Here is a 26,546-nt window from a genome sequence, read left to right on the forward strand (position 1 = left end):
TATTTCAAATGCAAATTGCAGAGCAGTGTCCATAGCTGATCCGAGAACGTTGATTATAATTTTAATATGGAGCCTTTGAGGATCTAAAAGTAATCCCAAGTTGTTTGTTTTTAACATAAGGACAATGGTACACGTCAAAATCATAAAACTAAAAGTGACCGCAGCTATCATATTACATTTTGATTCACAAACATAACTTCGAAAATAAGAGATTATTTAGTTCAGTTTTCTTATTTTACAGATGAAGAGACTACGACCTGTAGAAATGACCCACGTGCCTTCCCTGGGGTAGAGATTCCAGTCCCATCTCCTGTTTGTAGTGTCTTGCCTGATAGAAATTGACATCATGGAGCTTCATGAATTAGGAAGGACAGATTACTTTTTTGGTCCTATTTTAATTTTTCTCTAAACTCATAAAATATCATTAGAGTGCTTTTTAATTTTTTCTGAAAAGCAGGAAATCGTAAGATTGATAAATAGTTTAATGTGAACCTGATGGCTTGATTAATTAATCACCAAGCTGAGGAACCACTACAATTCATATGTCAATTCAGACTATTTTCGGGAAATGATTTGAATCAATTGCTAATGAAATTGAGAAATTTAGGAGCCACTTTCTGACTTCCAAATGACAGGGCTCATATTTAACTCAAGAGACGTGACAGTTAATGACAACATAAAAAGTGCCATGAATTATTTTCCAGATCATGGGAAAATTACAGCATCTCCCCATTGAAACAGCTCACAGCTCATCAGCATGAAAATAAACAGCCTTAATCACATGCTAAGAAATCTTTGATGCTGTTTAAAAATCTAGGTTCTTTTTTGAAATAAACAAAGACCATAATTATCAGGAATAATTGTAATATTTCATAACCTCTTCCATAATACAGAGTGATAGATGAACCTAGTCTAACTGATATTACTCCTGAAATATTATGGAAAAAAACAGTATGGATCATTGTAATTAATAAATCTAATTACTTTAAATCCTTATACTAGGTAGAGGTTAATTTCTCTTCCCTACTTTAATTCATAGGCTGAGGTTTCCAACCCTGTTTATGTATAAAAGGGCTTGCTTTGTATATCTTTCCATAACTTTTCACTTCTAGGCAGACTCTTTAATGAATTTAACATTACATTGAGATATAACAAGACAGTTGTTATGTGTTAATGAAATATCAATGGCAAATGGGAAAGTGCACTGATCAATATTTAATCTAATTAAGGTGTATACAAGGCAATATTATGTAATTAACTCAAAAAAGCATAAGTGATACATGCATGTTTAAATCTTTATTAATATATTTGTTAAGAATTTTTACATCATGCTGTTTTATGGGCTTACTTGAGAGATATAAAATTAAAATGTTTGTCAAGATGCTACTGGAGCAACTATTAAATGTGGCTCTTAATCATCTTAACAATCTTTAAGGTTCCTGTGCAGTTCTGATAGTCTCACTAAGGATGAAAGATGAATTTTCCAACAAACAAGAGTCCATATATAAAACCTTTCTGGAATGATCTTTTTAATTTTTTTCTTCTAGGTTCTCATGCTGCTTTGCAAAGCGAATGTATAACAGGATTTGTACAGGTAAGAAAATTTGAAATATGTTTACTATTTTTAAGAACATTCTTTAAAGAGCTACATGTTGCCAGGGAGAAAATATATGGAACTGTAAATATCATTGGGTTACTCTACATATATCTTTTGGGATTTTAATACCACAGCTTCACAAATTCCTGTAGAATTGCAATTTGGGGCGGGGGGAGTGAATTTTGGTGGGATGGTGGTTATATATCTCATACAAAGACCAGAATAGACTGTTATGATTTTCTACTTTCCAAATATACAAAGCTGCAATATGGGAAAACACTTAAATGGGATCTTGAAGCAAATCCAGAAACAGGCCATTGTACATAGACATTAACATGGATGGTGCTGTGGGATGTACATTTGTGCTAAGTAAGAACAGGTTCAAGGTTACAAAGTCTAAGCTCCTTTTTAGGTCATTACTCAGAAAGTTTGTAGTGTCTCATGGTTCTCTAAACCCTGCAGGCAAATCCAGCTCTTGAACCAGAGAACCATCTACTTAAATGTACTCATTTCATGTGCAGATATTAATAGATGTGGTTAGAGACTCTTTGATTGCTGTAGCTGCTGGAACACCAAAACTATAGGAGAATTTTTATCTGAATAAATATATAAAGACTGACTGTGGTTGCACAATGATCTTATTCTAAAAGCTTTCATTGCTTCCCTCCATCCTACCATTTTATTGTGGAAAGAAGATTGGAGTCACTGGGACAATTTATTGTTCTCATACATTCCTGGTATGTATATCTTGCCTAAATGTTGGGATGGCATTTCTGTTTTTATCTCTGTGAATGAGGGAGTGAGGGATAAGTCATACCTTATGACTTCCCATCTCTCCTGTGAGTGATGATAACAACAGGGTTGAGTCATCATATATTACACACACAACATATTTTTCTTCCTCTCTCTTGAGAAGGGCTGCAAATGTGGAAGATGACAGTTAAGGAAGATGAAAAATCCATAAAAGGTATGGGATAAAGATGTTCCAAATAGAAGTAAACTTTTAAACACTTCTGTGTGACTGTGTGGGTAATGAAGCCATTGATACGTGTGTGGCAAGCTAACAAGAATGGCTGAAAATGATTACCTTCACCTCTGGGCTTTTTTCACTGTAGTTAGAATCATCTTAAGTCCACAATTCCTGTTGTGCTACAGATCTTTTATAACTAGACAGTTTTTAGGCCTAAGCAACTCTTAAGGTGAGCAAGGGAAAGATTCACAATGTCCTTCCTTGTGTAGGCTTGTGTCTGAGCCCAGTCTCATGGTGAGGCAGGACAACCCATCTTGGAGTTTGTGAGGGAGCGGGAGAACTGACTAACCCAGATAATCAAAAACTCCCCTACCTCATACTGTCCCCAGAAGGAAATGTGCAAATGAGAATTCTGGCATTTGATTACCCTTTTCATATTAAAACTGAAGTTTTAAAGTTTCTTTGCCTGTAAAGGAATAATTGATCCTTCATCTTAAGGAAAAGGAAACAAACCAGCAAAGAACACAGCTAAACTCTTTAGGAGGGTTTTCTAACAGTCATTTCTAAATTTGATGTGATAAAAGTATTCCAAGTGGCCTATTACCCTCAACTCTTAATTTGCAAAGAAAAATGGTTCTTTAATTTCTCTGTCATTTCTGAGCCTTTCTTTTTTATCAGCTTCGTTGAGGTGAACTTTACATACCAAAAAGAAAAAAAATCACGAATTTTAAATGTACAACTTTATGAGTTTGGCAAATATGTAGTCATTTAATAACAGCAGTTAAGATACAGAATAATTTAATCACCCCAACAAGTTTCATCCTGCTCTTTTGCAGTCAATACCCTTCCATGACAGTGAGGCAACAACTGATACTATTTCTGTAATTTTGCCTTAACTAGAATTTTATTCTTATGGAATCGTAAGATTGTCTTTTCTGTTAGGCTTCCTTTACTTAGCATAATGCTTTTGAGATTCATCATGTGGCTGTTTATTTCAATAGTGTGCTTTCATACTGGTGAATAGAACTCTTTGAATGGATATGCCATAATGTTTAATTCACCGATTAATATATTTTTGGTTTAGTTTTTAACTAAAAAGGCTAAGGTCCATATGAACATTTGAGTACAAATCGTTCAACAGCCTTATGTTATCATTTGCCTTGAATAAATAGAAGTGGAAATGCTGGGTCAAATGGTAACTGTGCATGCATGCTCAGTCATGTCCAACTCTTTGCGTAGCCCACCAGGCTCCTCTGTCCATGGGATTCTCCAGGCAAGAAAACCAGAGTGGATTGCATGCCCTCCTCCAGGGGATCTTCCCAACATAGGGATCGAACCCACGTCTCTTGTGGCTAATGCATTGGCAGGCGGATTCTTTACCACTGAGCAGCCAGAGAGACACAGAAGTGGGAATGCTAGATTGAATGGTAAAGCTAAGTGTGAATTCTTAGAAACTGCCAAGATGTTGTTTAAAGTGACTATGTAACTTTGTATTCACACCAGCAATGTATGAGAGATCTAGCTACTTCATATCTTCACCGAGACTAACGTTGGTGGTCTTTTTATTTATACCACATCTTTTTTTTCCCCATTCATTAGCCAATGGGCATTTGGCTTGTTTACATGCCTTGGCTATTGTAAGTAGTGCTACTATGAACATTGAGATGTATGTATCTTTTTGAATTTGAGTTTTCATCTTTTCTAGATGATTACAGGATCATACAGTAGCTCTATTTTAATTTTTTAAGGAGCCCCATACTGTTTTCCATGGTAGCTGTACCAATTTACATTCCCGTTAAGAGTTTAGGAGGTTTCCATTTCCTCCACACCTTCTCCAGCATTTATTATTTATAGACTTTTTGAGATGACCATTCTGACTGGTACAAGGTGATATGTCATTATAGCTTTGCTTTGCGTTCCTCTAATACAGTAAGCCCTGACATAGAAACCTTGAAATTGTGACCTTTCAAAGATACAAACGTCCATTCACATGTCCAATCACATACGTTAGTTCGCATGTCTGACATACACTGCCACAGGCATGCACCCTGTATAAGTGATCGTGCTTTGTGAACTTTATAGTACTGTTTGCAGTAGTACAGAATCTTTATTTCAAGCCTAGATGTCTGGAAGCAAGCATAAAAGCAGTGGTGATGTAGCTGGTACTACTGTACTTTTCAAGGCACTTTACGGTAAGATTAAAAAATATCTTAGTTTTTGTAGTTTTTGTTTGTTTTTTAATGTATTATTTGTGTGGAAAGTATTATAAACCTACTACATTACAGTTCCTATACAGCTGGCTGTGTTTGCTGGCTACCTAACTTCATTGGACTTAAAAACATGCTCTCAGAATGGAACTTGTTCATATGTAGGGGCTTACTGTAATTAGCAATATTGAACATATTTTTCATGTACCTATTGGCCTTCTGTATGTCTTTGGATAAAAGTCTATTTAGATCTTCCACCTATGTTTTGATGGGGTCACTTGTCTCTTTGACATTGAACTATTTGAGCTGTTTGAATATGTCGGAGTTTAATCCCTTGTTGGTCACATTGTTTGCAAATATTTTCTCTCATTCTGTATTTGTCTTTTCATTTTGTTGCTTCCCTTTGCTGTACAAAAGCTTTTAAGTCCCATTTATTTTTGCTTTTGTTTCCATTACTGTAGGAGATGGGTTAAAAAAATATTGCTGTGATACACATTGTAAGTGTTCTGCCTATGTTTTCCTCTAGGAGTTTTATAGTATCCAGTCTTACATTTAGGTCATTAATTCACTTTGAGTTTATTTTTGTATATAGTGTTAGAGAACGTTCTAATTTTATTCTTTTACGTGTAGCTGTCCAGTTTTCCCAGCACCACTTATTGAAGACACTGTCTTTTCTCCATTGTATATTCTAGCCTCCTTTGTCATAGACTAGGTGACCTTTCCTGTCCTATTCCATTGATCTGTTTTTGTGCCAGTACCGTACTGTTTTGATCACTGTACCTTTGTAATGATAGTACAGTGTGAAGTCAGGAAGCCCGATTCCTACAGCTCTGTTTTTCTTCTTCAAGATAGTATTTTATAGAGATTGTACTGAGTCTGTAGATTGCTTTGGGTAGTATGGTTATTTTAGCAATATTTTTTCAATACAAGAATATCTTTCCATATGTTTGTGTCTTCAATCTCTTTTACTAGTGTCCTGCAGGTTTCAAAGTACAGGTCTTTTGCTTTCTGAGGTAAGTTTATTTCTGAGTATTTTATTCTTATGAGTCATGCTTTTTGTGTTTCCTAAAAAAAAGCTTTGCTTAACTCAAGGCCACTAAATATTTCTTCATTATTTTTAGCTAATAATTTTAGACCTATGATCCATGATGAGTTATATATGGTGTAAGATGAGGGTTGAGGTTCATTTTTTCCAATATGAGGTCTAGTTGTTTAGTACCATTTGTTGAAAAGGAACTTCTTGCATCCACTTAATTTCCTTGGCATATTTGTTCAAAATCAATTAACCATATAGGTGCAATACTATTTCTGTAACTGTCTATTCCATTAAACTGTATGCCTATCATACTATTTTATTTACTGTAGCCTAATAGTAAGTCTTGCTAACTTGCTTCATACACTGATGATTTACAGTTTAGGCTTGACTATTCCAGCCTTTGCATTTCCATAACTTTAGAATCAAATTGTCAATGTTTTTAAAAATCCTGCTGGGAATTTGATTGAGATTGCATTGAGGCTCTAATTTTGTAAAATTGGACACTAACATTTAGTCAATCTTTAGATGTATTAACACTGTATAATTCAGTAATATGTTTCAGTTTTCAACATATTCATCTTTTATAGCTTGTCTTATATTTATCTGTAAAAATTTCATGTTGACATTGCAAATGGTACTTTTAATTAATCCAATTATTGGTTGCTAGTATAAGAGCCCCTGGAGAAGGAAAAGGCTACCCACTCCAGGATTCTGGCCTGGAGAATTTCATGAACTGTATAGTCCATGGGGTTGCAAAGAGTTGGACACGACTGAGTGACTGCCACTTTCACTTGTAGTATATAGAAATACAATCAATTTTGTATATGAACATTTTGTCCTGCCACCTTACTAAAATCACTTGTCAGTTTGCATAGCTTCATATTGTGTGCAATAGGTCTTCACTCCTTTTAAATCTGTTTATTTTTCTTACCTTATTGCACTAGTTAAGATTTCCTGTGTGTATGTTAGTCACTGTGTCATATCTGAATCTCTGTAACCCCATGGACTGTAGCCTTCCAGGCTCCTTTGTCCATGGAACTCTTCAAGCAAGAATACAAGAGTGGGTTGCCATTTTCTTCTCCATAAGATTGCCTACACAACATTAAATAGAGTTGGTGAGATCACATATCATTGTTTCCTATCACGGACATAAAGCATTCAACCTTACGATGTTGTCCACTGTAGTTTTTCATCAGGTTGACGAATTTTCTTTCCTACTGAGAGAAATTGAAAAAAAATGTAAATAATTGGAGAGGCATATTTTATATTCATGGACCTGGAAATGCTAAAAAAAAAAAACTTCAGAAAACTTTGAAAAGTCAGAGGGATTATGCTATCTAACTTCAAGATTTGTTCTAAACTTACAGTAATTGAAATCTGTGATGTTAGAGTCAAGGTAGAGGGACAATGAAATAGAATAAAGAAACTAGAGATAGATATCTGATTAGTTTACCTTCAACAAAGAAGGAAATACTATTTAATGGAGAATAAATAGCTGTTTCAACTTATAAGAAATAAGTAACCTAATTTTAAATATGGACAGATCATTTTATGGATAAAACATAAGTCCCACTATAATAGGTAATAGAGGTTTTGGAGAAAGGAAGAGAATGAATGTAAAGCAATATTCTAAATCATAACTGGTAATTACTAAGTAGTAAATTGAAAGGGAGACAGAGCAAGACTAAAGTACACACAATAAGAGCACCAAAGTTGTATTGAGGTATACACCTCAGGGCATTGTTAATAAAGACAAAATTTACTAATTTGCACGTCTTTGCTTCAGAACATGCTGCAAGAATTCAGGTTACAATAGGTTTGTCATCAACAGTATTGGAAACAAGAAGACAGTGAAACACCTGTAAGTACAGATGCAAATACTTTGAAAATACTTTGATCCTAGAAGTCTATGACCACAAATACTATCAGGCAAGGGTGAGTTTCATCTCAGACTGTTTACAGGCTATTTCTGAAAATAGCTACTTTTTGGAGGATAAAGTACATCAGGGAAGAAAGTTAATCCAGAAAGAAACAGAAGTATGTGCAAATATATAGTGGATGGAAGTGAGAACTACTCGTTGGTAGGTCTAAATATGTATTATGAAAAGAAAAGAATCTCAACAATAATATGAATTAATATTCTAGGCATTTTCCACATGGACATTGATGGAGGCAAGAAAAAAATCAGGAAAATGAAAGCATGTGTGACTCTTATATTGGTCTGGAGGAAACAGTTACTAATTAACTGACTCCAGACTTTAAATGAAATAAAAACTATAACAATGGGTAACAGAATTACCTCACATAGGGATTGCTCGGTTAATGATGCTGTACCATAATAACCTGAAAAAATATACCATTTTTTTCCAATATGACTCCTTTTTTCCTTGGCATAGTGACTTATCACCTAAAAACACATTAAGTAAATGCCCTCTAAGATCTGCTGTTTTCTAAGATGTTATATTTTCAAGCAGAAACCCTCACCAATTTACTAGACACACTGTCTAGCCAGAGACTATCATATGGAACAAATTTAAACTGCCGGCATGGCTCAATGAACAACATTTTTATTTGTGAATAAATGCCAAATGAGAAGAGGAGTTGCTTCCTCCTCTCTTCAGCCTGTGCACTTTTTTCAAACGTTTCAATGTGCTTCTAGACCTACCTTTATTTTGCCAAGATCGATGCTTCCTCTTGATTTTATTTATGAGCCCAAACCGTAAACTCCAAAATGTTAACTAAGAAAGAGGTGCATAATAGTGAATGCACCTTCCAAAGAGTGAGCTCTGCCCTTCTTCTCCACCAAACAGCACCTACTCTGAAATTTTCTCTTTGCTCCATGGGGAATACAATAAATCTGTATTACATCAGGTATTTATTGGCTTTAAAATTATTATCCCACAAAGTTATTTACTTATTCAGTGTACATAGTTATTATTTGTGAGATTATGTGGAATCTTAACACTTAAAATGAAGCACATCTAATTTTTCCCATTCCCAATTGATAGACCTGGTTTTATCTGTTTCAGCTTTAACATGTAAAAGAGATTACAAGGCATCACTCTTGGCATTATAAGGAAAAGCTTGGAAAAGTGAAAACTAATAAATGTTCTTGAACTTATCAACGAACTGAGGTCACAGGGCAAAGTGCCCCTTTAAAATCTGGAGACATTGGTGCATACAGAGAGATACAGCACTAGACATTTGCTTACCTGGACGTGAAGCCTCCAGAAGCCACAAGTTGTATAAATGCTTCCTTTACTAGTAATTTTGACAGTTTGCTGTAAGCTAAGTGGTAACTAGCTCGATTAGGACATTCCTGGGGGCTGCAGTCAAAGGAGAGTACTTATACTGTCTTGGGCTTTTCTTCTAGGAACTCCACAACTTCGCACAGTATGCATTCAAGAAAAACCTCCTGTGGCTCTGACAGGGGAAGCGCTGCAAGGGTAAGCCTCTCATTTTCTTCTCGAAAACAAAGACTGACAATCTCCAAAGAGATATACTTTGCCGTAGAGCAATACTGAAACCTTATCTCACATAGGGAAAGAGATTTTCTTCCCCTGGTAGTCCTTTCTAGGATTAGGATTTCATTTAAAGCAGGGGAAAGGAAACATGAACAGCAGAAAGTTTCATGGAAATATGTCAGGAACTGGGTACAAGGAAGATGGGAGGAGCTATCTGCCTGGAAAAGGAGTAGAAACAGTGGTGAGGCCATACTCTGAGACCAAGTTCCGCTAAAAGACTTTCTGACCTTCTCTGCACCCAGCCCCCACACCAGCAGTCAGTGTAGCGGAGAATTTACAACTGAAAATCCATAGACCCCTCTGAGAAACAGTGTAACGAGAAACCTTGAAGCCAAAAGAGGAAATAAAGAATGACACTAGAGGAGTTTGGAATCTCTACCCCTTATAGCTACAGCAAACGTTAAAATACAGCCCAACTCATAGGTAGATTACCATAAATCCTGCCCTCTAAAGGTCTATTTCCTGCAGCGACTATTGACACATGTCAACTTTGAATTTTTTATTAAAAGGCATACTAAAAGTCACAGTTTTGGAAGACTTGGCAATCATAACCACATTCAGATATGTGAATGAACAGATAAGGTATTTCAAATAACCATGATTAATATGTTAACAAATAGCATGTAAGATCAAATGGGTAATGTCAGAAGAATTGTAGAAATTTCAAAAGTAAATGTTAGAAATCAAAAACAGTTAAAGAAGTCCTTCAGGAAGCTCATAAATAGACTTACCCACAGTTAAGCAAAGAACTAGTAAACTTGAAGATAGATCAATAAAGATAAAATTAAAACACAAGCAGAGAAAAAAGAACAAAAACCTGAGAACTCTGTGTATACGTGTGTGTGTGTGTTATGTGTGTGTGTGTGTGTGTGTGTGTGTGTGTGTGTGTGTGTATAAATAATTGCAACACCAGAAAGAATGGGGCAGAAGAAATGTTTGAAGTGATAATTGCTGAGATGCTACCAAAATTATTCCCCAAAACCAAGCCACAGATGGCAGAAGTTCAGAACACCAAGCAAGATAAGTACCAAAAACAACCACATCTAGACGTATTATTGATATGTTTACCTGTAGAAAAACCAAAGACAAGAGAAAATGCTGAAAGAAACCAATGAAAGAAGAAAACCTTCCCAATGTAGGGGACAGGGATATGAACACGGCAAACGTCTCACTGGGGTCCATGCAAGCAAAAGTAGAATATTGCAAAATATTCTAAGTGTTGACAGAAAATGACCAACGTAGAATTCAATGTCTAGCAAAAGCATTTTTAAAAAGTAGATGAGAAATAGGCTTTCTAAAACAGAAACATAGCAAGTTTGTTACCAGCAGAACAGTCCAATTAAAAAACTAAAAGAATTTCTTCAGATGGATGAAAAGTTTCTAGATCAAAAACTTGGATCTACCTCAAGAAAGGAAGTGAGTCAGAGAAGGAACAAAGGTAAAAATAAATATTTTTATTATTCTTCATTCATCTAAAAGCAATAAAGTAGATGTATTGAGTAACTGTAACTTATATGTAAGTGAAATATATTACAGAAATTTCACAAGGGATAGTTGGAGGAATTAATACTCTGTTATAAGGTCCCTACACGATACATGAAGTTGTATGTCATTTGAAAGTTGATTTAAATTGTTAACCTATATATTGTGAGCCCTAAGGAAATCACTAAAAACATGTTAAAAGGAAATAAAAATGATACACCAAGGGGAGACAATTGAGAACAATTGAGAATCATATAAATTCTCGTTTAAAAACCAAAGAAGACAAACAAGAGGTAAAAAGAAGCAAAGAACAAATGTAATGTTTAGAAAACAGTTACATTGCTTCTCAGCCTTTTGGCTAAGATCAAGTGTAGAAAACAGTTACAAAGATGGTAGAATTCAATCCAACTATATCAAAAGCCACTTATAAATGGACTAAAGAGTTAAAAGCCCAAGATTGTCAGACAAGAGAAAGAAACATAATTATCTGTCATCTAGAAGAAAAACATTTAAAATATAAATACTGTAGATAAAGGAAAGCAGTGGTAAGTGATACAAGATGCTTAACATCAAAATTAAGCTGGAGTAACTATATTAATTTCAGATAAAGTAGACTATCAGAGATAAAGAAAGTTATTACATAATGATAGAGGGAAGTCAGTTCTTCAAGAACACACCAAAAATTATAAACCCATTGGTACCTAACAAAAGAGCATCAAAATACATGAGGCAATAATTAATAGAATAGAAAGGAGAATAGATTAGTCTGCTATTATAGTTGCAGACTTCAACACAACTCTGTCAGTAATTGATAGATTAGGCAGGCCAAAAATCAGTAAAAACATAAGTGACCTGGACAGCACTATAAATCAATTTGATCAAATTGACATAAATAGAATACTCCATCAAAGAATGGGAGAATACTCATTTTTCTCAAGAACACATGAAATAGTCACCAAAACAGAATGATACACTAGGCCATGACATACATCTTAACATTTTTAAAAGAATAGAAATCATGCAGAGTATGCTTTTAGATTACCACAGTATTAAACAAGAAGTCAGTACCAGAAAGATAGCTGGAAAATGTCCAACTATTTGGATATTAAACAGCACACTTCTAATTAATCACTAGGTCAAACAAGTTTCCAAGAAATTTTAAATTATGTTAAATGAAAATATAACATGAAAATATTCTTAGCAATTTATAGCATTAACTACTTATATTTTAAAAAAGAGAAATTTACAGTTGATTTCCTAAGCATCCACCTAAGAAAAGTACAGTAAGAAGAACAAATTGAACCTAAAGCAAGCAAAGGAAATAAATTATAAAAACTAGATGAAGAATCAACAAAAGTTAAAAGAGGAAAACACAAGAAAATGAATAAATCAAAAAGTGCTTATTTGAAAAGATTAATAAAAATTGATAAGGCTCTAGACAGCCTAGACCTGAAAAAGAAAAATGATACAAATTATAAATAAATGATAGAGAGATCATTACTACTACTACCAAGGACAGTAAAAAGATAAAAAGAAGTACTATGAACAACTATATGCCCAAAAATTAGACAACAGATAAAACAATCTAATGTCTTAAATTATAAAAATTACCACATCTTGCTTGAGAAATAGATATTCTGAATAGTACAACATAACTATTAAAGAAATAGAGTTCACTATTTACAAATTTCCAAAAATGAAATCACCAGGTCCAGGTAGTTTTACTGGTTAATTCTATCAAACTATTAAGGAAAAAATGATACCAATTTTCCATAGTATATTTTAAAATACTTTCTTCATGAGGAAACCATCCCAACTAGTTTTATGAGACCATAATTACCCTAAAAGAGAAACCTGATAAAGACACTATAGCAAAGGAGACTACAGGTTGATATATCTCAGTTCAGTTCAGTTGCTCAGTTGTATCTGACTTTTTGCAACTCCATTGACTACAGATCACCAGGCTTCCCTGTCCATCACCAACTCCCAGAGCCTGCTCATACTCATCTCCAATGAGTCGGTGATACCATACAACCATCTCATCCTCTGTCGTCCCCTTCTCTTCCCGCCTTGAAACTTTCCCAGCATCAGGGTCTTTTCAAATGAGTCAGCTCTTTGATCAGGTGGCCAAAGTATTGGAGTTTCAGCTTCAACATCAGTCCTCCCAATGAATATTCAGGACTGATTTCCTTTAGGATGGACTGCTTGGATCTCCTTGCTGTCCAAGGGATTCTCAAGAGTCTTCAACACCACAGTTCAAAAGCATCAATTCTTTGGTGCTCAGCTTTCTTTACAATCCAACTCTCACATCCATACATGACTACTGGAAAAACTATAGATTTGACTAGATGGACTTTTGTTGGCAAAGTAATGTCTCTGCTTTTTAATATGCTGTGTAGTTTTGTCATAACTTTTTTTCCAAGGAGCAAGCGTCTTTTAATTTCAAGGCTGCAGTCACATCTGCAGTGATTTTGGAGCACAAAAAATAAAGTCTGTCACCATTTCCGCTATTTTCCCATCTATTTGCCATGAAGTGATGGGACCGGATGCCATGATCTTAGTTTCCTGAATGTTGAGTTTTAAGTCAACTTTTTGACTCTCTCCTCTTTCATTTTCATCAAGAGGCTCTTTAGTTCTTTACTTTGTGCCATACAGGTGGTATAATCTGCATATCTGAGGTTATTGATATTTCTCCCAGCAATCTTGATTCTAGCTTGTGCTTCATCCAGTCCAGCATTTCACATCATGTACTCTACATCTAAGTTAAATTAGCAGGGTGACAATGTACAACCTTGAGGTGCTCCTTTTCCTATTTGGAACCAGTCTGTTGTTCCATGTCCAGTTCTAACTGTTGCTTCTTGACCTGCACACAGATTTCTCAGGAGGCTGGTCAGGTGGTCTGGTACTCCCATCTCTTTAAGGATTTTCCACAATTTGTTGTGATCCACACAGTCAAAGGCTTTGGCATAGTCAATAAAGCAGTAGTAGATGTTTTTCTGGAACTCTCTTGCTTTTTTGATGATCCAATGGATGTTGGCAATTTGATCTCCAATTCCTCTGCCTTTTTCTAAATCCAGCTTGAACACCTGGAAGTTCGTGGTTCACGTACTGATGAAGACTGGCTTGCAGAGTTGAGCATTACTTTGCTAGCACGTGAGATGAATGCAACTGTGCAGTAGTTTGAGCATTCTTTGGCATCGCCTTTCTTTTGGATTGGAATGAAAACTGACCTTTTCCAGTCTCATGACCACTGCTAAGTTTTCCAAATTTAGTGACATATTGAGTGCAGCACTTTCACAGCATCATCTTTTAGAGTTTGAAATAGTTCAGCTGGAATTCCCTCTCTTTTACTAGCTTTGTTCGTAGTGATGCTTTCTAAAGCCCATTTGACTTCGCATTCCAGGACGTCTGGCTCTAGGTGAGTGATCACACCATTGTGGTTATCTGGGTCATGAAGATCTTTTTTGTATAGTTCTTCTGTGTATTCTTGCCACCTCTTCTTAATATCTTTTGATTCTGTTAGGTCCATACCATTTCTGTCCTTTATTGTGCACATCTCTGCATGAAAAGTTCCCTTGGTATCTCTAATTTTCCTGAAGAGATTTCTAGTCTTTCCCATTTTATTGTTTTCCTCTATTTCTTTGCACTGATCACTGAGGAAGGCTTTCTTAAAGTCTCTCCTTGCTATTCTTTGGAACTCTGCATTCAAATGGGTATATCTTTCCTTTTCTCCTTTGCCTTTCACTTCTCTTCTTTTCTCAGCTATTTATAAGGCCTCCTCAGGTAACCATTTTGTTTTTTTGCATTGCTTTTGGGGGGGGATGGTTTTGATCACTGCCCCCTGTACAATGTCACGAACCTCTGTACATAGTTCTTCAGGCTCTCTATCAGATCTAATCACTTGAATCTATTTGTCACTTCCACTGTATAATTGTAAGGGATTTGATTTAGGTCATACCTGAATGGTCTAGTGGTTTTCCCTACTTTCTTCAATTTAAGTCTGAATTTGGCAATAAGGAGTTCTTGGTCTGAGCCACAGTCAGCTCCTGGCCTTGTTTTTGCTGACTGTATAGAGCTTCTCAATCTTTGGCTACAAAGAATATAACCCACCTGATTTTGGTGTTGGCCATCTGGTGATGTCCACATGTAGAGTCTTCTCTTGTGTTGTTGGAAGAGGGTGTTTGCTATGACCAGTGTGTTCTCTCAGTAAAACTCTTGTTAGCCTTGTTAGCCTGCTTCGTTTTGTACTCCAACGCCAAATTTGGCTGTTACTCCAGGTATCTCTTGACTTCCTACTTTTGCATTCCAGTCCCCTATAATGAAAAGGATATCTTTTTTGGGTGTTAGTTCTAGAAGGTCTTGTATAGAATGATTCAACTTCAGCTTCTTCAGCATTATTGGTTGGAGCATAGACTTGGATTACTATGGTATTGAATGGTTTACCTTGGAAATGAACAGAGATCATTGTGCCATTTTTGAGATTGCAATACTGCAATTGGACTCTCTTTTTGACTATGAGGGCTACTTCATGTCTTCTAAGGGATTCTTGCCCACAGTAGCAGATATAATGGTCATCTGAGTTAAATGCAGCCATTCTAGTCCATTTTAGTTCACTGATTCCTAAAATGTTGATGTTCACTCAAGTTGATGTTCACTTGCCATCTCCTGTTTGATCACTTCCAACTTGCCTTGATTCATGGACCTAACATTCCAGGTTCCTATACAATATTGCTCTTTATAGTATCAGAGTTTTCTTCCATCACCAGTCACATCCACAGCTGGGTGGTGTTGTTGCTTTGGCTCTGTCTCTTCATTCTTCCTGGAGTTATTTCTCCATTGATCTCTAGTAGCATATTAGGCACCTACCAACCTGGGGAGTTCATCTTTCAGTGTTCTACCTTTTGCCTTTTCATAATGTTCTTGGGGTCCTCAAGGCAAGAATACTGAAGTGGTTTGCCATTCCCTACTCCAGTGGACCATGTTATGTCAGAAATCTCCACCATCACCCATCTGTCTTGGGTGGCCCCACACGGCATGGCTCGCAGTTTCATTGAGTTAAACAAGACTGTGATCCATGTGATCAAATTGCTTAGTTTTCTGTGATTGTGGTTTTCAGTCTGTCTGCCCTCTGATGGAGAAGGATAAGAGGCTTATGAAAGCTTCCTGATGGGACAGACTGACTGAGGGGGAAACTGGGTCTTGTTCTGATGGGTGAGGCCACACTCAGTAAATTTTAAATCCAATTTTCTGTTGAAGTGGAGAAGGAAAGGGCAACCCATTCCAGTACTCTTGCCTGGAGAATTCCGTGGACAGAGGAACCTCATAGGTTATAGTCCATAGGGTTGCAGAGAGTCAGGCACAACTGAGCGACTTCACGTTCACTTTCTGTTGAAGGATGGAGCTGTGTTCCCTCCTTGTTATTTGACTTGAGGCCAAACTATGGTGGAGGTAATGAAGACAATGGCGACCTCCTTCATAAGGTCCCATGCATGCACTGCTACACTCAGTGCCCCCAGCCCTGCAGCAGGCCACCACCAACCCAGAATCTGCCAGAGACTCCTGGACACTCCTGGGCAAGTCTCTTGTGGGGTCACTGCTCCTTTCTCCTGGGTCCTGGTGCACACAAGGTTCTGTTTGTGCCCTCCGAGAGTCTGTTTCCCAGCCCTGTGTAAGTTCTGGCAGCTCTATGGTGGGTAAATGGCGACCCCCTCCAAGAGGGCTTATGCCAGACCCAGGTCTGCTGCACCCAGAGCCCCTGCAGCAGTCCCCTGCTGACCCGTACCTCCTCAGGAGACACCCAAACACAATTCTGTCCCAGTCTCTGTGGGATCTCTGGGCCCTGGTGTGCACAAGGTATGTTTGAGCCTTCTGAGCACCTCTGGTGGGTGTGGGGTTTGATTCTAAATGCGATTTCACCCCTCCTACCATCCTATTGGCCTTGGACGAGGGATATCTCCTAAAGTCGCTCCAGCACTGTGTAGCCACCACTCCAGCGCTTCAGCCTGAGCCCCATGCAAATATCTCAGACACAGATAAAAGATTTTAATAAAATATGAGTAAATTGACTCTAGTAACATACAAAAAGCTTAATAGAGCACTATTGAGCAGCGTTCATTCTGGGGAGTCAAGGATAATTTGATATCATAAAATCAATGAAATTCACTTTGTTAACACACTGAGAAAAATCATATTCTCATATCAATGAATACAGACATTTAACAAAATCAGCACCCATTTAGGATTTTTGGAAACTAGGATAAAAGGAATTTCCTTAACCAATGAAGTATATATTAAAGAGCCTCTATAGCTAACACTCTAAGATACTGAATACTTTCTTCTTAAGTTTTGGGCCAAAAAAAGTGATGCCCTCTGTTACTACATATGTTGAATGTTATAAAAGAAATCCCAGGTAGTACAGTAAGAGAAAAACATAAAAGTTATAGAGCTTGTAAAGAAATGAAATTATTCTTATTCACAGATCACATGTCTAGGTAGAAACTCATAAAAAACAAGCCCTTGAAATTAAGAAGAATTTACAGGATACAAGGCCAATATGCAAAAGTCAAATATTTTCCTTTATATAAGCAAAGAGCCAACTCATTGGAAAAGACCCTAACGCTGGGAAAGATTGAGGGCAAGAGAAGGGAGTGACAGAAGATAAGATGGTGGGATGACATCACTGATTCAATGGACATGAGTTTGAGAAAACTCAGGGAGATAGTGAAGGACAGGGAAGCCTGGCATACTGCAGTTCTTGGAGTCACAGAGAGTCAGACACAATTTAGTGATTGAACAACAACAGCAACATAAGCAAAGAAACAACGAATTTAAAAAATTTTTAAGACACCATGTAAATCAAAAAAATATGTACAGGGTCTATATGTAGAAAACTATAAAACACTGAAAAGCTAAATCACAAAAGATCTAGATAAATGAATAAATATTTGACATTCATACATTAGAAGTTTCATAACCGTCAGTTCTTTCCAGCTTGTTCTATAGAATTAATAAAATCCCAAAGTCCTGGCAGCTTTTTTGGTAATTAATCCTAAAATTTACAGGGAAAAGCAAAAGACCCAGAATAGTATCAAAATACTGAATCAAAAAGAACAAAGTTGCAGTGATCATATACTAAACTTCAAGACAATAGAAGGAGGAGACAAAATGTCAGAGTAGAAGGACTTGAGCTCACCTCCTCTTACAAAAACATCAAAATCACACCTAACTACTGAACAATCAACAACAAAAATGACTAGAGTCTACCAACAAGTATATTCTACATCCAAAGAAGCCACAACAAGGTGGTAGGAAAGGTGCTCTCTCGATAGAATCAAATCCCATAACAGGGTGGGTGACCCACAAACTGGAAAATAGTTATGTCACAGAGTTTCTCCAACAGGAGGAAGTTTTGAGCCCCGTGCCAGGCTCCCTAGCCTGACGTTCAGGCGTGGGGAGGAGGGGCCCTCGGAGCATTTGCCTTTAAAGGCCACTGGGGCTTGAGTACAGGAGCGGCACAGGCCTGGGGTAAAGAGGGAGTCAACTCCTGGAAAATGCACAAGGTTTCACAGGCACTGAGACCCAGGGGAAAGCAGTGACTCCACAGGAGCCTGGGACAGACCTGCCTGCTGCTCTTGGACAGTCTCTTGCAGGCAGGGGTTGGCCATGCTTTACTGTGGGGACAAGGACACTGGTGGGAGAGGACCCAGGGACTACTCCTCAGTCTGAGCTCTCCCAGAGGTTGCCATTTGGCACAGAGATGGAGCACCACCCACTGCCAGCAGGCTCCAGTGCTGGGAAGCCTCAGGTCAAATGTCCAAAAGAGTGAGAACACAGCCCCACCCATCACCAGAAAGGCTGTCTAAAGTCTTCCTGATCCAACAACTGCCTATCAGAACACCTCTGAGATTAAGCCAATAATACGGGCAAGCTAGAAGAAATGGACAAATTCTTAGAAAGCAACAACCCTCCAAGACTGAACCAGGAAGAAATAGAAAATATAAACCAGGGCAATCACAAAAAACTGAAATTGAAACAAACAAGAATACTGGAGTCGGTAGCTTATCCCTTCTCCAGGGAATCTTCCCAACCCAGGAGTCAAACTGGGGTCTCCTGCATTGCAAGCAGATTCTTTACAAGTTGAGCTGCCAGGGACTCCCAAACTAAAGTCTAGGAGAACATAAAGTCTATGCCCCAACCGAAGCAGCTGAAGTTGAACAGTTCCATAAAGACCTGAAAGCCCTTCTAGAACTAACACCAAAAAAAGATGTGTTTTACATCCTAGGGGATTGGAAGGCAAAAGAGGAGCCAAGAGATATCTGTAGTAACAGGCAAGTTTGGCCTTGGAGTACCAAATGAAGCAGGGCAAAGGCTATTAGAGTTTTGCCAAGAGAATTCACTGGTCATAGCAAACCCCTCTTCCAACAACACAAGAGATGACTCTACACGTGGACATTACCAGATGGTCAATACCAAAATCAGACTGATTATGTTCTTTGCAGCCAAAGATGTAGAAACTCTATACAGTCAGCAAAAACAAGGCCAGGAGCTGACTGTGGCTCAAATCATGAACTCCTTATTACAAATTCAGACTTAAATGAAGAAAGTAAGGAAAACCACTAGCAATTCAGGTATGACCTAAATCACATCCCTTACGATTATCCAGTGGAGGTGTCGAATAGATTCAAGGAACTAGATCTGGTAGACAGAGTGCTTGAAGAACTATGGACAAAGGTTCATAACATTGCACGGGAGGTTGTAACCACAACTATCCCCAAGAAAAATGCAAGAAGCAGAGTGGTTGTCTGAGGAGATCTTAGAAATACCAAGAAAAGAGAGGTGAAAGGCAAAGGAGAAAAGGGAAGATATACCCATTTGAATGCAAAGTTTCAAAGAGTAGCATGGAGAGATAAGACAGCCTTCCTAAGTGATCAATGCAAAGAAATAGTGGAAAACAATAGAATGGGAAAGACTAGAGATCTCTTCAAGAAAATTAGAGATGCCAAAGGAACATTTTGTGCAAAGATGGGCACAATAAAGAACAGAAACAGTATGGACCTAATAGAAGCAGAACATATTAAGAGGTGGTGGCAAGAACTATACATAAAAGATCTTAATGAACTGGATAACCATGATGGTGTGATCATTCACCTATAGCCAGACATCCTGGAGTGTGAAATCAAGTAGGCCTTAGGAAGCATTACTATGAACAAAGCTAGTGGAGGTGATGGAATTACAGCAGAGCCATTTCAGATCCTAAAAGATGATGCTGTTAAACTGCTACACTCAATATGCCAGCGTGTTTAGAAAACTCAGCAGTGACCACAGGACTGGAAAAGGTCAGTTAGTTTTCATTCCAATCCCAAAGAAGGGCAATGCCAAAGAATGTTCAAACTGCCACACAATTGCACTCATTTCACATGCTAGCAAGGTCACACTCAAAATCTTCCAAGCTAGGCTTCAACAGTATATGAACTGAGAACTTCCAGATCTTCAAGCTGAATTTAGAAAAGGCAGAGGAACCAGAGATCAAATTGTCAACATTTGTTCGACCATAGAAAAAGCAAGAGACATTCAAAAAGATCTGCTTCTGCTTGACTGACTACACTAAAGCCTTTGACTATCTGGATCATAACAAACTGTGGAAAATTCTTAAAGAAATGGGAATACCGGGCCACCTTACCTGCCTCCTGAGAAACCTGTCTGCAGGTCAAGAAGTAACAGTTAGAACCAGGCATGGAACAACAGACTGGTTCAGAATTGGAAAAGGAATATTTCAAGGCTGTACATTGTCACCCTCCTTATTTAACTTATGCAGAGTACATCATGTGAAATGCTGGGCTGGACGAAGCACAAGTTGGAATCAAGATTGCCAGGAGAAATATCAATAACCTCAGATATGCAGATGACACCTGCCCTCAATCTTTCTCAGCACCATGGTCTTTTCCTGTGAGTAGGCTCTTCACATCAAGTGGCCAAAGTATTGGAGCTTCAGCTTTGGCAGAAAGTGAGGAGGAACTAAAGAGCCTCTTGATTAAGGTGAAAGAGGAGACTGAAAAAGCTGGCTTAAAACTCAACATTCAGGAAACTAAGATCATGGCATCCGATCCCATCACTTCATGGCAAATAGATGGGGAAACAATGGAAACAGTGACAGACTTTGTTTTCTTGGGCTCCAGAATTACTATAGATGGTGACTGCAGCCATGAAATTAAAAGACGTTTGTTTCTTGGAAGAAAAGCTATGACAAACCTAGACAGGACATTAAAAAGCAGAGAATTACTTCACCAACAAAGTCCCAAATACTCAAAGCTATGGTTTTTCCAGTAGTCATGTATGGATGTGAGAGTTGGACCATATAGAAGGCTGAACACCCAAGAATTAATGCTTTTGAACTGTGGTGTTGGAGAAGACTCTTGAGAGTCCCTTGGACTGCAAGGAGATCCAACCAGTCAATATTAAATGAAATCAGTCCTGAATATTCATTGGAAGGACTGATGCTAAAGCTGAAGCTCCAGTACTTTGGCCACCTGATGCGAAGAGCTGACTCATTGGAAAAGACCCTGATACTGGGAAAGAGTGAGGGCAGGAGAAGAAGGGGATGACAGAGGATGAGATGGTTGGATGGCATCATGGACTCAGTGGACATTAGTTTGAGCAAGTTCCAGGAGATGGTGAAGGACAGGGAACCTGGCATGCTACAGTCCATGGAGTCACAAAGAGCCGGACATGACTGAGCAACTAAACAACAAAGGATAAGATGACTTCACGGGTAAATTCTACCAAACATTTAGAGACAGTTAATACCAATGCCTCTGAAACCGGTCCCCAAAAATTGCAGAGGAAGGAACCCTCTCAAACTCATTCTATAAGGACAAAAATCACCCTGATACCAAAACCAGACAAAGATACCACAATAAAAGAAAATTACAGCCCCATATCACTGATGAACACAGACACGAAAATTCTCAACAAAGTACCAAGCAAACCAAATCCAACAATACATCAAAAAGAACATATACCATAATCAACTGTGATTGATCCCAAGGATGCAAGAATTTTTCAGTATCTACAAATCAGTTTGTTACACTACATCAACAAATATAAGAAAAAAACCATAGTATCATCTCAAGAGATGCAGAAAAATCTTTTGACAAAATTCAACACCCATTTATGGTAAAACTCTCTCTAAAGTGGGCATAAAGGAAACCTTAAAATAATAAAGGTCGTATGTGATAGACCCACAGCTAATATCATACTCAATGGTAGAAAGCTAAAAACATTTCCCTCTAAGATCAGGAACAAGAAAAGAATGTCTACTCTTGCCATTTTTATTTAATATAGTTTTGGAATTCCTAGCCATGGAAATCAAAGAAGAAGGAAAAAGGAATCCAAGTTGGAAAAGAAGTAAACTGTCACTGTTTGCAGATGACATGATGTGATACATAGAAAATCCTAAAGACGCTACCAGGTAACTTCTAGAGCTCATCACTGAATTTGGTAAAGCTGCAGGAGACAAAATTAATGCACAGAAATCCCTTGCATTCCTATACACTAACAATGAAAAATCAGAGAGAAATTAAGGAAACAATCCCATTTACCATTGTAATAAAAATAATAAAATACCTAGGAATAAACCTACTTAAGGGGTCGCAAAGAGTTGGACATGACTGAGCGGCTGAACTGAACTGCACTGAAGGAAGCTAAAGACCTGTATTCAGAAAATTATAAGACACTAATGACAGAAATCAAAGACAGCATCAATGAAAAGAAATGCCTTGTTCTTGGATTGGAAAATCAATATTGTCAAAATGACTATACTACCCAAACTAATCTACAGATTCAGTGCAATTCCTATTAAATTACCAGTTACACTTTTTTACAGAACTAGAACAAAGCATTTTTAAATGTGTATGAAGACTCAAAAGACCCTGAAGAGTCAAAGTAATTGTTAGAAAGAAAAATGAGCCGAGGAATCAGGAATCCTGACTTCAGTATTCAAGAGAGTATGGCACTGGGACAAAAACTAAATAGCGATCAATGGAAAAGGATGGAAAGCCTAGAAATAATCCCATGTGCCTGTGGTCAGTTCATCTGTGACAAAGGAAACAAGAATATACAATGGAGAAAAGACAGTCTCTTCAGTAGCTGCTGCTGGAAAAACTGAACAGCCATGTGTAAAGAATGAAACTAGAACACTCCCTAACACCATACGCAAAAGTAAACTCAAAATGGATTTAAGACCTAGGTGTAAGGCTGGACACTATAAAACTCCTAGAAGAAAACATAGGAAGAACTCTTTTTGACATAAATCACAGCAGTATCTTTTGGGATCCACCTCTTAGAGTAGTGAAAATAAAAATAAAAATAAACAAAGGGATCCTAATGAAACTTAAAATCTTTTGCATAGCAAAGGAAACTATAAAATGAAAAGACAATCCACAGAATGGGAGAAAAATTTGCAAATGAAGTGACCAACAGGGATTAATCTATAAAATATACAAGCAACTTATGTGGCTCAATATCAGAATGGTCATCATCAAAAAGTCTGCAAGCAGTATCTGCTAGAGAGGGTGTGGACAAAAGGGAACTCCCCTGAACTGCTGTTGGAAATGAAAACTGGTACATTCACTATAGAGACCAGTATGGAAGTTCCTTAAAAAACTGACAATAGAGCTACCATATGATCCAATAATCCCACTCCTGGCATATATCCAGTGAAAACTATGGTTCGCAGGGATGCATGCGTCCACTGCTCATTATAGCACTTTTTACAATAGCCAGGACATGCAAGCAATTTAAATATCCACTGATAGATGAGTGGATAAAGAAGATGTGATACACACACACACACACACACACACACACTCAATTGAATATTACTCAGCCATTAGAAAATAAATAATGCCATTTGTAGAACATGGTTGGATCTAGAAATTATCACACTACTTGAAGTAAGTCAGAGAAAGACACATATCTATCACTCATGTGGAATCTAAAAAAATGATACAAAGGAACTTATTTATAAAACAAAAACAGATTCACAGACTTCAAAAACAAATTTCTGGTTACCAAAGGGGAAAAGTCAGGGAAAGGACAAATTCAGAGGTTGGGAGGTTGGAATTAACATATACACACCACCGTATACAATGTATGGTCAACAAGGACCTACTGTATTGTGCAAGGTACTCTGCCGAATCTTGTGTAATAACCTATACAGGGGAAAAAAACTGCAAAACAATGGATATATATGTAACTGAATCAGTTTTCTATATACCTGAGACTAAAAACATTGTAATTCAACTACACCCTAATATAAAAGAAAGATGAAAATTTAAAAAAAGACATAATATGTCTTATGCTTCATTTTCGAGATAGTACAGTTTTGGTGTAAGAATAAACACATAGATCAATGGAAGGGAATAAAGATACCACAGAAACCTAATCACCTGACTTTTGACAGAGATGCAAAGGCAATTCAGTGGGGAAAGAATGTCTTTCCAACAAACTACTGAAACTATTAGACATCTCTCTATATAGACACAGATCTCACAACTTATATAAAATTAACTCAAAATGTATACAGACCTAAATGTTAAATGAAAACTATAAAACATCTAGAAGAAAACTAATATGATATTCACTGGTTATGACTTTTTAGATACAAAAACACAAAGTATAATCTGTGAAGAAAATGACCCCAAGTTGGATGTTATTAAAATTAAAAACTTGCTCTGTGAAATACATTGTTAAGAGAATGAGAAGCCATAGACTTCTAGAAAATATTTGCAAATCACATATCTAATAAAGGACTTGTATCCAGAATGTACAAAGAATTCTTAAAACTCAGCAATGAAAAAAATAAAGTTTTAAAAGATCAAAATATTAAGCACACCAGCAAAATGGATATGCAAATGACAAACAAGCATATGAAATGACACTCAATATCATATTTCATTGTTGTTGTTTAATTGTTTAGTCCAGCTTTTTTGCAACCCCATGAACTGTAGCCTGCCAGGCCCCTCTGTTCATGAAATTTCCCAGTCAAGAATACTGGAATAGGTTGTTATTTCCTACTCCAAGGTTCTTCCAGACTCAGGGATCAAACCCACATATCCTGCATTACAGGCTGAATCTTTACCACTGAGCCACCTGGAAAGCCCCAGATGTCATTAGGGAAATGACAATTAAGACAATAATGAGATGCCACCATCAAAACAATGAGATATCACTACACACCTATTAGGACAGCTAGAACAAAAACCCAAGACAAAGTCTGACAACTAAGTGCTAGTGAGAATGTGGAAAAACATGAACTCTCATCCATTGGAAACAGTTGTAAGGTTTGTTTTTGTTTTTTAGATAAAGAGTATGTCAATTGTGGTAAATATACATTATGTAAAATTTCCCATGTTAATTACTTTTAAGTGTATAGTTCACTGGCATTCACTGAGGATATGCACGTTACTATGTAATCATCACCACCATTCATCTCAGGAACTTTTTTCATCTTCCTAGACTGAAACTCTGTATCCATTAAAAATTCATTCCCCATTCCTCCCTCGCTCAAACATCATTCTCCAATAAAGGAAACTGGGACTTCCAGAAGAAACGACAGTTTTGAAAGCCAAGGCAAGAATATACAGGATGGGCCGGGAGCATCTCATAGTGTCAGAAGGTAAGGAAAAACAAAACCCAGCAGAATATGTCAGAGGAACATAGAAGCCACAGAAAGAGCTCCGAACGTCCGAAGCGCAAACCTTGAGCAATAAAATAAATAACATGTATTAGAATATAACCCAATGTATAAATCTAAACTTAGATATCTATGAGCCTATAGGGATGTAATAAATAATTTAATTAATAAGAACAGGTAAATCTCCCACACAGAAGAATTCCTAACAATATATATAGTTACTCTCTCATGAAATAGGTGAATTGTAATCCCTTACTCCCTTAATTGTGGGAGGGACTGACTTCCTTCTAAATAACACGGTATAGAAAAAGCCAAGGAGTAACTTTACAGTGGAGAAAGTTGACAAAACTGCCTCAGCCATGTGATTAAATTTAGCATCTTGAGTGAAAAGTCATATGGGTGGCATGTGCACTTATGATGTGATAAAGCTAGCACTTTACAGATACTGTGGTCTTCAAAAGACCTGGAAGTCCTGTTTAATCATGAAGGGGAAAAAAAGAAAATCAGATAAACCCAAATTAAGAAACATGCTTCTCAATACCTGACCAGTATTCCTCTAAAGTGTCAAAGTCATTAAAAACAAGAAATATTTGAGAAATTGTCATACTCTAAAGAGCCATTGTTCTAGATGGAATCCTGGGACAGATAAAGAACAACAGGTAAAAGCTAAGTAAATCTGAGTTGTTTGGACTTTAGTTAGCAATAATGAGTCAATATTGTCAATCAGTTTTTAAAAACATACTAATGAAAGATGACTAGCTCTGTTCTAGAACATGAATGATTAAGATCTATAAAACATGACACATTAATACTAACTTTCCATATTCAACCCTCAGAAGTTTAATAAATGCAATAAACTATCAAAAATATTTGATCTTTTCTTTCTTTCAGAATCCCATTTCTCATTTCCTTAAGGTCCAATCCTCACAAGCCAGTACTATTCAAGCACATCCCAAACCCATAGTCATTTGTACTGTGACCCAGTTAAGTTGAGCTATTGGTTTTCCTACAACTTTTCCTTCTGTAGATCTTTGTGAA

The 26,546-nt window shown here is 37.1% G+C and overlaps 1 long non-coding RNA gene across 1 annotated transcript; it reads left to right on the forward strand.

Moving 5' to 3' along the window:
• Positions 1-2,310: 2,310 nt before the first annotated feature.
• Positions 2,311-26,546, forward strand: LOC136158124 (uncharacterized). The gene is made up of 6 exons (XR_010661320.1): positions 2,311-2,334; positions 2,514-2,564; positions 7,597-7,671; positions 9,184-9,256; positions 25,331-25,490; positions 26,400-26,546. It is a non-coding gene; the product is annotated as an uncharacterized lncRNA (long non-coding RNA).

The sequence above is a fragment of the Muntiacus reevesi genome, chromosome 2, assembly GCF_963930625.1.
Source record: "Muntiacus reevesi chromosome 2, mMunRee1.1, whole genome shotgun sequence".
Classification (NCBI taxonomy): Eukaryota; Metazoa; Chordata; class Mammalia; order Artiodactyla; family Cervidae; genus Muntiacus; species Muntiacus reevesi.